General features: G+C 42.4%; 1 pseudogene; it reads right to left on the bottom strand.

Annotated features, from left to right (window-relative positions):
- Positions 1 to 302: 302 nt before the first annotated feature.
- On the bottom strand, positions 303 to 1,235 carry LOC135547781 (desmin-like; annotated as a pseudogene).
- Positions 1,236 to 12,991: the final 11,756 nt, after the last annotated feature.

Consider the following 12,991-nt stretch of genomic DNA (forward strand, 5'->3'; position numbering starts at 1 on the left):
GTTTATTTAAAGATTGAGAAAAGGTCACATCATCTTTCAGTTGTTCCTCATCCGTGTCATCTGCTGCACCTTCAACAGTGTAGCTCTTCTCTTGGATGTTGCGCTCCAGCATGTCGTCCTCTGTTTTCACGGTTCTGATGAGGACCGTATTCCTCTCAGTCACTTCCACTGCCTGTTCCTCATGGGTGAAGATCGCTCGATTTCCACCTGCACCGTTTCCCTTTCCATTGCCCCCTACCATTTCTGGTGCCATTACCTCCACCAATTCCACTCAATGCCACTCCTCCAGCCACACACATGCGTTACGTAATCAGATTACTTTCATGAGTAACAGAGTAAAGAAACCAGTTCCCGGCGCTAGTAATTTCTTCTCTAACGCTTCGGGCCTTGTCGACGTGCTTTGTCATCTTGTTGGTAACGTCTTCGAATTTTGATTTGTACCAGGAATCCATTTCAGCCATGTTTTTGGCTGCGATTTCATTGTACTGACTTTGGCTTTGTTTGAGAGCAGCCAATAGGTCAGGGAGGGCGAAGGAGCTCTGGGATGAGGAATGACCAGAATAGACCTGAGCCATCAGCTCTTCAATTTCCTGTTTCTGCACCCTCTGGAGAAACATGAGCTCAACCTCCAACTGCTCCAGCTGTTTCTCCAAAGCGATGCGTGCAGAGGTGGCCGCGTCGACATCCGGAAGGAATGCTTCGATTTCCAGCTCGGCCACCTTCCTCTTCTCAAGGGCCTCCTCATATTTAGTTTTGATCATCTCCAGTTGGCCGACCATGGCCTCCTCCTCGGTGAGGGCCAGGCCCCGCTGGACTCACATCTTATCTGCGATCTTCATCAGCTCCCTCAGTTGCTGCTCGTACAGCAAGCGCAGGCCAGACGGCTTCACAAAGCGATTCTGGAGGCCTTCGATCTCCATTTCCAACTGCTTGTTCTGCTGCTCCAATGAGTTAACCTTTTCGATGTAAACAGCCAGCCTGTCGTTAAGGACGACCATCTCCTGTCTCTCAACGCTGCGTGTGCCTCCATACCAGCACACATTGTCCCACCAGCCACGCCAGATCTTTATGTGGAGGACATGGTCCTTCGTGCCATTGTGCCACCTCTTGAACCACCGTGGGTGAAGATGGTGGATCGGGTACGGGCATCTCGTCGGGTGGTAGGATGTAGAGCTGCTGCTGATGTCCTCAAAGTGGCGGCGGGAAGATGACATCCGTTCTGGGCTATGGCTCATGATGACGGTGAGTTGGTTTTTCGATCTCTGTGTCTGAAGGAGGACCTCTGGTTGGCTGTACACCTCTGCTCTCCATCTCTCATCGTATGGGCCTCTTTATACCCAGACAGCCTGGCCAAGCCCTGCCCAACTCCTGAGCAAAGAACTCTGTCATTTCTAACCTCTAAAGACAAAGGACCTGACCTGCCTCATGGGCATCTGTCATGTCCCTGTGAGGAGCGGAGTTAGGGCTATGACCCAGTGATGCAGTCGGGCCCATTAAGAAATAAAGTGAGACATAGGCATTGTTTATCAAGCCTGTAATTATGGATTTACTGCATTTTCATTCCCAAGATTCTTCCCATTCAGTGATGTGAACAGAAGCTAAGTCTGCTCAAAAGCCCTATTCCGCATCTAATCAAAGTACACTACATCATACATCACTTGCTCCCTCCTATGCTTAAAGAGGAAGTCAATACATAAAAATAATTAAATTCTACATTTTTGTTGATATATGCATTCAAAACCCTCATTTAGTTAAACACTTTGATTGAGCCAAATAAATGAAGATAAGCTGAAAGCCATTTTGTGTTAGTATGCCCATCGGTAGACCTAAATTGGGTCCGCAAGGGTGTTTATGTTGGAGTGAACACTTGGTGGATTCATCCGATAAAGTCAAAGGGGCAATCTGCAGTTGTTACTTCAATTGTTGGACTTAATTATATGTACCCATTGAATCTCGAGGAATATAACATCTAAATGCCTCATGACTGCCATACCCCATCAGAACGCAAAATATAAGCTTCTTTGTATACAAAGTAAATATAAACAAACACTATATAGCCTCAAAACATTGTCAAAACTGTAACTTTGATATCAAATGCAAGGATCAGTCGATGCATCCTGATTATGAATTTGAGGGTGGTTACATTTCTCCAGCCCCATCCCTCAGCTTTTTACCAAAACAGGGGCGGGATGCTGCTTTGTTAATTTTGAACTGCTGATTTCCCAGTTTAAAGGTTTTGTTTTGCTTTACATCAGATTAGATACATATGTACAAAAAATGCAGGGCTCACTCCTTTGTCCCATATTTGAAACGGGTGGCATATATCAGTAACTTGTGACATCATAAGGTCCTAATCATTTTGGTAAACCAGTTGTAAAATGTGTTCATATTGTATTTTTTCTCCCTTTTAATCTGGTTGTAACGGTTCTCGTCTGGTGAAGGAGAAGCGGACCAAAATGCAGCGTGGTATTTTTGAGACATGTTTAATGACGATGAAAAACACAAGCAATACAAAAACGGACCATGAAAACCTATACAGCCTATCTGGTGACAACAAACACAGAGACAGGAACAATCACCCACGAAATACTCAAAGAATATGGCTGCCTAAATATGGTTCCCAATCAGAGACAACGATAAACACCTGCCTCTGATTGAGAACCACTCCAGACAGCCATAGACTATGTTAGACACCCCCACTAAACCACACACCCAATACCTAACAAAACCCCAAGACAAAACACACCACAATAAACCCATGTCACACCCTGGCCTGACCAAAATAAATGAAGACAAACACAATATATTTCGACCAAGGCGTGACACTGGTCATGTCTCCGGGGGTGGAATCATGCTTCCAAAGTTTGCATGTTGTTGAAGTTTGCTAGTTTATAAGCAAACTATATAAAGCTTAATTTGTTCAGAAGTAACTAAACTAAAATGCAATAGTATCTTGCTGCAGCGATACGCTGCATACATCCATGTAGACACATGCTGTAGGCAGCATTTTTCAAACAATAATGTATAGCACAAATTAGATGTCAGCGGGGACTAAATCACCTGACTGTGCCACATATACTGTACGTAGCAGAAAGACTAATATGTTCACATGCCAATTTGCCAGTACATTTGGCACATCTATCACACTTTAGATGACATAGGAACTTCCTAATTTCTTCTCGAGGTTAAGAGACAAACTCTGAAGTGATTGTTTGAAAAGGTTATGAATATTGCATTCCACTGCACCAGGGTTTTATCTCAATTATTCTTTCTTCGATTCCTTGCATCCTCTTGCTTTCATCTCAAAGCACATTGGAGAAGAACATCCATGGTCTATTCTCCTCCCATGGATTTTGGAAAATGATGTGAGGAGAGAGGTTGCAAGGTACCGAAGAAAGACAATAAAACAGCCCAAGTTTCTCCCTGACAGAGATTAATCACTTTTCATTACAAATACCCTTTACTTTAGTCTTAGTCCCCAAAAATTTAACCTACAGTTGAGTTTGCCCAAATGGAAGCAGAATGACCATTTCCAAAACGTTACTTCACAATCACACTGGAATAGTGAAAACCATGTCCCATACTACTCATACACTGGAGTATAAAGCATTTTACTTTGGAAAGTGCAATGCTTGCCTTGAATAAGCTTCAAGCCCTTTCTAAGTAAAACCCCAAACAGCAAATACAAAATGAAAATCTAAGACTGTCTACGGTGCCAGCTGACCTCGAATGGGACCTACTGCTTTCAGCAGAGCACCTGTGGCGTCTGACTAATCTATCACAGACTCACATAACAGATGGGCACCACAGCAAGCTCGTTAGTACCCACAATCCACAGCATCAGCACTTTGTGATTGAGCTCTGTTTATGAATATTCATCCGCTCTCTTCTCTCTGACAATGTGGAAAAAGTTAGTGCTATGATTCTATTCAACATACTGTATGTGATTGGAGATGGATCCGTGTTTCTCTTTTCTTCTCACGTGCCCCCCACACCCATTTTTTTTAATATAAGGTCCATTTTATGAGCGAAGACTTGCAATACGTCTTTGAACATAACAGACTTGTATATCAGCCAAAAGGGCGGGACAAAGCAGTGACGGACTTCTCCATTAACCACACTGTCACCCTGAATGGCGACAGAGCCATCCCCACAGACACAGGCCACCAGAGCAGGCCTCAACTTTGTTAGTCTGCCTCTTCCTTATTTTGTTTCCTGTTAAATTAATCTGCCCCGCTGATCACTTCTTGCCTTCCTGGGTCTTCCAAGCTCCAAGAAGCCAATTAGGCAACAGAGCTTTACATCACTGGAGCCCAGCCCCAGACCCAATTAACTGGACAGATTATCCTAATGTCGTCACATCCCGAGAGCGGTGTACGCCTCCGCTCAAAGATAGGGCCACATCACCTAGTCGGAGTATACAGCAGACAATTAGTTTCTAGTTCAGGATCGACTGTTATTTGTCAGACACGTTTCCCAGAGCTTAAATGGATTCATAATCCACCCGTGTGCCTGAGAAATCACTGTCCTTGAACATTGGTGTGCTTCTTGGGAGGTATAAGTCACAGGCTACAGTAAGAAACCACCAAAAACAACAATACCTTACATTTCAAAATCAAAAGTATTGTGTGGTCAGCTGTAGCATTTCTCAAATGACTTAAGGTATACTAGATCAGCTTTGTAACTGCTTTGCTCACCTTGCCTGTTTTGTTACGCAAGGATGACCCAGGTTCAATTCACTGTCAGTCATTTTATAAAATAAAGATAGATACCTGCACACTGATGAATGCAATGATCGAAGCGCTTTGACCCGAAGGTCTTCGTCAGGCTTCTAGTTTTATTTCACTGGTTTATTTTTTTGTACCCATCACCTGCAAGTTAATGGATGTGTGTACTCTGTTTGAAATGGGTCGTTCTTTGCCATTTTCACTTACCCTTACCTAGAACTCAACACTCATCTCTCTCCATTTTGAAAAGTAAATGGCCTCAATTAACTTACAACCAGCCGCTCTGTGTCAAGTATCCATTTAGTTTGAACAAGAGTGTGATAAACACAAACCCAAATCCGAGGTCCATTAACCTTACAGACATTCATTACTGCTAAGGACCTTGACACAAACACCCATCCATCTGAGGGCACAAAGTTTCCAGGAAACCATCAAAAGAAAGGTTTCCATCTGAATTTCTGGGAAAAACTCAGCTGTAGAGGCCTCTGATGCTGAGCTCAGGCCATTGGTAACTGTGACTCCTACAAAAGCATCAGGTCCTTGATTCCTTGGAAGGCTTTTAAAAGCATGCTCCCACGTATTAAAACATTAACATAGCTTTGTATCTTACCACAACCATACAGGTATAAGAGAATAGGCACAATCCATCGCTGATATCAATGGTTTGATTGAATAAAGGGGTTATTTACTAGACCAAAACAAGAATTGAAGGGCACTATAGGTTAGTTGATAAAAAGAGCCCACAAGCAGAAGAGCCCACAAAGGGAAGATACATAATTATTTCATCAAGTTAATGGAACACGACAAAGCCAAGAGTCTGAGGAACATAACATTCCGTTCATTATAAAATAGTAAAATAGTGGTTCATGAATGGTCCACGACTCATTTGAACGGTCCTTGACCAATTTGTACATCACAAGTTATTGTATTTTATGAATGGTGGTGTATGCTTATTAACATACCTAAGTGTTGTTTACCTGATTTGGAATGTACCTCGGTGAGTAACTTGTTAACACCCTTAAAGGTATGTGAGATTATACTCTAGCCATATTTATTTCATTAAACAGCAATACCAGCAGGCCCCAAGCTCTAAATCCCCAGAGCTGTTTCAGACCATGCAGCAGTAGACATGGTCTTAGCTCCTCACCACTGGGTATGAGAGGGCTCACTCGGGGATTCACACCCATTGTTACTGTTGTTCTTCCTGCGCATATCACCAGCCTCAGCTGCACACAGACAACCCAACCAATTCATTGAAAATTAAGAGAATTTGGCACCAAGTAAACAGCCATATGAAAACGCTCTGTTTTGCATTAGTTGGAGGGCATAATTCACCAAGAAAGCCAGGATGCCTCTGTTTTCTTTGGTAAGCACAGACAACTGCAGCTGCCCAGGAGACAAACTCAGCAGATTTGAGCTAGTCTCTTAGTTCAAAAGTTATTTTTGAAGATCTTCCTCATAGAGACATGAGACTCCCATTTTTTGTTCACTTTTTGTTTCATCATTCATTTATTTGCTTTGATGCCTAGTCGGATCGTAATGAGTAGTGAGGGAAGCGATTGAGTCATCAGTGGAAAGATGTGGTTTTAGACGCCGACTGCACAGACATAAAATCATAAAATCGTATGTATGAGTGTGTTTATTATAGATGCAGTCCAGGACCTTAAGCACATACAATTTCATAACATAGTGTACAAATTGGACAAACATGTATTTTTTTGCAATTCTTAACGTTCATACGAAATGGATGATGTAGTACACAATTGTGCACAATATTTGGGGACCGTTTTGGCTTGTGAGCACTACTTTCAAAACGAATGGCAGCAATTATACAAAACCTTAGGAGCATATCTTTAACTGGATTAATATTAATGCCCACAGAGACATGGGTTCGCTCCCAGAGTCCACCCGTCGATTCACTACTTTCTTTACTATGTCTCCTCTCGCATTCGTTTCACTGTCTTCACGACACAACTGTCAAAAAATGTTTTTCACTTGCTTTACGGTTGTGAGAGAGGTAAATCATATTTCACCCATGAAAAATGACTCGGACCATGAACATGGTATTGGACAACACACGTCCTGATATTGCCAAGTTGGAATGGGCAACATATAAAATAGGATATGTAGGTAAGCTGCTCCTGAAAAAAAATGCTGGGGCCTTTTTGATGAACAATACTTTGACAGAGCCTTTGTCTTTCATTCTTCACTCTCCAATGTTAGTTTGTTTCTGGATAGACTTTGTATTATTTCAACCATGCAGCACTAGTTGATAGTAATCCTACAGGAGTGGGTACAGCATACATCAACTGTAGTTAGCCTTGTCTCAACACTCATTAAACATTTAGCCAGGAGTCATTTGGGCTTTGGCCTTGTACTCTGTTTTCGAATGTTGCTCCTGCTCTGATTTGGGCTTTGATGTCCCACCACAATTTCATGGCTCTTGTCGAACTGGGTTCTCCCTTCCACACCTTTCGTTGCATTTCGTCTCGTTTTTCCTGTACTGTAGCAGGGTTCGACCTCACATAGTGCCAGTATACATTTTAAGGAGCTCAAACCAACTGCTCCATATTGCCCGCTCAGTGGAGACTTGGTTTCAAGGCAAGACAAGGGCACATTCTGGGAAGTACTGAGAAGAGAGCGTTACTTTCTACTTCTCAGGAAGAATCAAAAGTGGTGTTCATGTAGTCAAAGGTGGAAATGAAAGAAATATGGGAAAGAAAGTTGACACTATACATAATAAGTTGTAATTCTACAGTAGGCTATAACCTACAGGGCATAATAAAGTTCCATAACAAGCTAAACATCTTTGATTTAGATCTTGTTCTGTCTTAGATCTTGATACAGACACGTACTCTATATGAATGTGATTTGTGGGTGAGAGAAGTCCCTCAGATGAGCTAAAGCGAGAGAACCTCGGAGCAGAGGTACTCAATATTTCATTGCACCCCCTCCCCAACCTTCTCCACACACAGACCAAAGCATTGATATTTGCTTTCAAAACAATAGTCTACGTGTATGTGAATTGAGTGTCCATTTTCAGCAGGTCTTTATAATGATCTACAATTGTTGGTAAGGACACAGTAGCCACAAAAAAAAACTATCATTCTAGTACCAGAAACAGAAGTATTACATGTAAAAGTAATAGGATCTATAAGAATACTCTTTATTTCCACAGTAGCAAGTGTAATCCCAAGCCCCATTCGAATGAGTACACAGCCGATGTGTGCTCAGAAACAGGGAGGTCGGCGTGGAGAGTCCTTGAGGAGTGGATCGTGGAGGCAAGACCTTACTACCCTGACTCACTAGGAACACAAAGGAATGGAGGAGGTACAGTGAGAAGTATCGAGACTGCACTTTCTCACTCTGCCTCTCACATATGAGATGAATAATATACACTACATGACCAAAAGTATGTGGACACCTGCTTGTCGAACATCTCATTCCAAAATCATGGGCATTAATTTGAGTTGGTCCCCCTTTGCTGCTATAACAGTGTCCACTTTTCTGGGAAGGCTTTCCACTAGATGTTGGAAAATTGCTGTGAGGACTTGCTTCCATTCAGCCACAAGAGCATTGGTGAGGTACGGCACTGATGTTGGGCGATTAGGCCTGACTCGCAGTCGGCATTCCAATTCATCCCAAAGCTGTTCGATGGGGTTGAGGACAGGGCTCTGTGCAGGTCAGTCAAGTTCTTCCACACTGATCTCGAGAAACCATTTCTATATGGACCTCGTTTTGTGCATGGGGGAATTGTCATGCGGAAACAGGAAAGGGCCTTCCCCAAACTGCCACGAAGTTGGAAGCACAGAATTGTCTAGAATGTCATTGTATGCTGTGGCATATGCTCTGTCTGAGCTCCCGAGTGGCACAGCGGTCTAAAGGCACTGCATCTCAGTGCTTGAGGTGTCACTGCAGACACCCAGGTTCGAATTCAGGCTGTTTTACAACCATGATTGGGAGTGCACAATTGGCCTAGCGTCGACCGGGTTTGGCTGGTGTAGTTCGTCATTGTAAATAAGAATTTATAATAAACCGACTTGCCTAGTTAAATGTAAAAAATAAATACGATTTTCTTTCACTGGAACTAAGTGGCCTAGTCTGAACCATGAAAAACAGCCCCAGACCATTATTCCTCCTCCACCAAACTTTCCAGTTGGCACTATGCATTCGGGCAGGTAGCGTTCTCCTGGCATCAGCCAAACCCATATTCCTCTTCAGTAAGACCATTCTACTGACACTGTTTGTCTATGGAGATTGCATGGCGGTGTGCTCGATTTTATACACTGGTCAGCAGCGGTTGTGGCTGAAATAGCCGAATCCACTAATTTGAAGGGGTGTCCACATACACTATATATAGAAAGTATCTCCACTTCAAAGAAGGGGATTCTTTCTGCAGGAGCTTTTAATGCTGGGGGCTTGAGTAGCCCAGCTCTGCACATTTCTCTCTCCTTCCCTCCTTACATCTCCGCTCTATCTGGGCAAGGCTCAGCAGTAGAGACTGCCTCTCGCTGGCATGTTATCAATGTTTAATTAGCAACAGAGGAAGAGCAACCCTAGCACAAACATGCATAAGGATGTGAAACAGGTAGCTAGAAATCACATGTTCTGTGTGTGTGTGTGTGTGTGTGTGTGTGTGTGTGTGTGTGTGTGTGTGTGTGTGTGTGTGTGTGTGTGTGTGTGTGTGTGTGTGTGTGTGTGTGTGTGTGTGTGTGTGTGTGTGTGTGTGTGTGTGTGTCGACTTCGGTAGACACAAAACAAGGAATGCACACACACTGCAGCAGAGTTAATGCGTTTATAGCCTTCTAATGAATGTTTACAGCCACTCAATGAATCACATGAGGAGTGTGAAAATTATAGCACTGTAAACCGCGCCTGAGATCCCATTTGGAAATGAGAGTGCACTGCAGACCTTCATCTGTTTGAGAAAACAAGTCATGTATGGACTGGCTGTTTAGAGAGAGAGGTATTGATTGCAATACACACTCAAGACTCCGACCTTCACCTCTCACTACGGAGAGGTTTTTTTTGGTTAATGTGGGGATATTGATTGAACGAGGCTAGCTGGCATTTAGCAGGAGGATATGTCTGTATATATCAGTGTAGTTGACTCAATTCAAAGCACATTAGGATGATTTACATAGTATCTCCCTCATTTCCAAGAGGTAGTCAAGGAAGTGTTCTCCTGATAAGAGATACATGCCCACACAAATGTAATTTAGCAGGAGGAGGAACATGTAATAACATGCAAAGTCAACGTTATTACAAGTAATAAGTTGTAAGTATTTGAATGTCATCGCATATTATGGGCACTGGTTATATTAGCTGTTATACTTTATGAGCTCACAATGGCTATCATGACCAATTTTGTTGAAGAGAGTATGATCTTCAAGAAACTCGCTTCACATAACTTTAACATACTTATTATGAGGCACTGTACAATGTTTTACAGTATATTAGGCCTATCTGATCTAAAGCAACCATTTCCTTCTTTAGTATATCGCTCTATAAAGACCCATCTTCTGATAGCAGTGGCCTTAAAAGCCACTGTGACAGGATGGGGGACAACAAGGGCCTCGTTTTGGATTTCAGATGATATTTTATTAGTCGTGGTCGCCCTCCCGCAAAGGCGACCTCAAATGACTAATTAGAAAGAGGAAGAGATCCACAATGAGAGGCACAAACGCCTCAGAGTGAGCTTTGCTACTGCACTCTTCTGATCATTTTAATGGGAGACCTTTAAACCATATATTTCTTATTAACTCTGACACATACTGACAAGCAAGCACAAGGACTGTAATCAATTGTCCTGTTTCACAATTTTTCTATTTGTTTATGTTAGACTGTATCTAGCAAACTTTTAATTCACAATTTGAAGTATGCTCAATGACAAGCTATAGATTTTTCTTGACTCTTACAAAATTCTACGTGATGAGTGTAGATACAAATAACTTCATGTGGCACTTTTTCCTCTCAAGTAAGTTTGTTAAATGCTGTCAAAACCACGTGGCGAATGGATGGCTGGATACTTATGAAAACTGGTATCTATAAAGTTCTTTCTCATCTCACTGTCTGAAGAATTTTGAAGCTTTGGCTCTGTATAGAAGCTACCCATCAAAGCCCATTCACTATTCACCTCTGAGGTCTAAACGCTGCACTGAAAATAATTGAGAATCTTGTTTTCAAAGAGAAAATACACGAGAATGCGACTGGTTGGCCGAATGAACTATTCCTCCAACTCCTATTTCTCATAATAAATTGTTTGTCCAAAACAACATCTGAGAGAACATTAATTCTATCATCTAGCCACATGGAGAGATTTGCAATTCTAGCAAATTGACATTACTCACCAAGCGATCATAACCAGGTAACAAGCATAATGGCTATGTGATGCATAACGACACTGTAATGAGATAATTTTGATTATTAGTGGACACCTCATCGTGGCAACACCTTGTGATGCTACTGGCGATAATGTCCCTTCAATTAAATGGTGATGAACTACTAAGTCGCTGCTTCAACGATCTGAAGGCTCAGGCAGGTCTAATGAACATGACATGATGGATAAAGATGTGGGTGGAATCAACATTTCACTGACCCCTTGGAATGATTTTCCTACCCTCACCTTTTTGGATTGAGTTATAGGGGCCCAAGGAACAGATAACGGGTAGGCTAGCATTTGTCTGACTTCTCCACGGGGAGTAGTTCATGTATTTGATCTGTTCCAGTGCTACCACACTTGATTCAATTCGTCAAGGCTTTGACTTGTTGAATCAAGTCTGCTAGATTAGGACTACAACAACAAAAAAGGTCTGAGAACATCATGAAAATTTAATGGCGAATTCTCAAAGAAACACACACTGATGCCCTGATACCTGCCTCACAGCTCGTCTGAGGTGAACGTGATGGAGACGAGAAACATCCGTGTAGCAGAAATCCTCGACCAAGAGACATATACAGTGTACATTTCCATAGATATGAACAGTTCGGTCTTTGATATTTAATACATATTTTCTTTCCTATTTGATTTTTATAAGATTAGGAGGGAGCAGCCAGATGGGGCATCAGCCTGGGTAAATATCCCTTTGCGTACCTCAGCCAGAGATGTTATTATGGTGGGCAGATGACTGCTCATATGCAAGTCCAAAACAAATACGCCAGGAAGCGTATACAGACGAGGTCAGACTAATACCCCGCCCAAGGAGAAGGTAAATAATCACCTCATAGAGGGGGTGGATTAAGGTAACTGGCCTCTGTCACGGCGCCATGGGGAAAAAATAGGTGAAGTATGTACGATTTTCATCAAGCACATGAGGGGATCAAAAACAGCTAGTTGTAGCTATCTGCTCTAGTGTTGCAGCATGGAGTAGCATGTGAATGTTGAATCTACTCCCTTTCCATATGGAGGGGCGAAGGACTAAACTGAATACAATGGTTTTCCATTGAGGGAAGACTAAACGGAATACAAAAAAACAACGTCAGGAAGGCATTGACAAGATGGTGTCATACAAGCAATAGTCAATGTTACAGAGATCACTAACAAACCAAGGTAAGGTTGAGCACTTTAATCTGGACCTTTGAGAAAATGTGGAAAATGGAGGCTTTGCATCAGTCAATCAAATATTATATCTCACAATACCTGTATGATAGTTTGAGAAAGCACTATGATGAAAATATTTGAGGGCTTAAAACCAGCTGAATTTGTATCAAAGATGCTACACAGGGAGCTGCGAGCTGTATATAGGGCCATGAAAAGTTTGAGCACCACAGCTGTCTAATATAGACATCCTAAAACTATTTAATATATAACTGCAGCACAACAAGACGTTTTCCCTGCCACATCTGCACTGGTCATACAGTATAGACTAGAGTGTTCCTTCCTTTCAGTGAGGATAGATAGAACGTCTTAACGCTAGGAGGCTGCAGGATACAGATGGTCTATGAAGACTCTCGCTGTAGTCCGCCATGCCAGCGAAAGCAGAATAGCACCCTATGGCAATGAATGGCCTACCACGTCGTGACAGAAAACAGAAAAATAAATAGAGTCAGATGAACAGGCTGAGAGTGTCTCAGCTGCATGTGGAAGAAAAATACTGGGCTGTGACAAAGGATAGGAAGATGCTAAGTTACTAAGCTTAGACAGCTAGTTGCTACAGTGTGCACACCAAACAGGGGTGCACTTGTTTTTTACGAGACAGGAAGGTCCCAATTGGCCAAGGATACATTTATATTTCACTTTGGCAAAGTGTCACTCTCCTAAGGGA

Source organism: Oncorhynchus masou, chromosome 10 (assembly GCF_036934945.1).
Source record: "Oncorhynchus masou masou isolate Uvic2021 chromosome 10, UVic_Omas_1.1, whole genome shotgun sequence".
NCBI classification, from domain to species: Eukaryota; Metazoa; Chordata; class Actinopteri; order Salmoniformes; family Salmonidae; genus Oncorhynchus; species Oncorhynchus masou.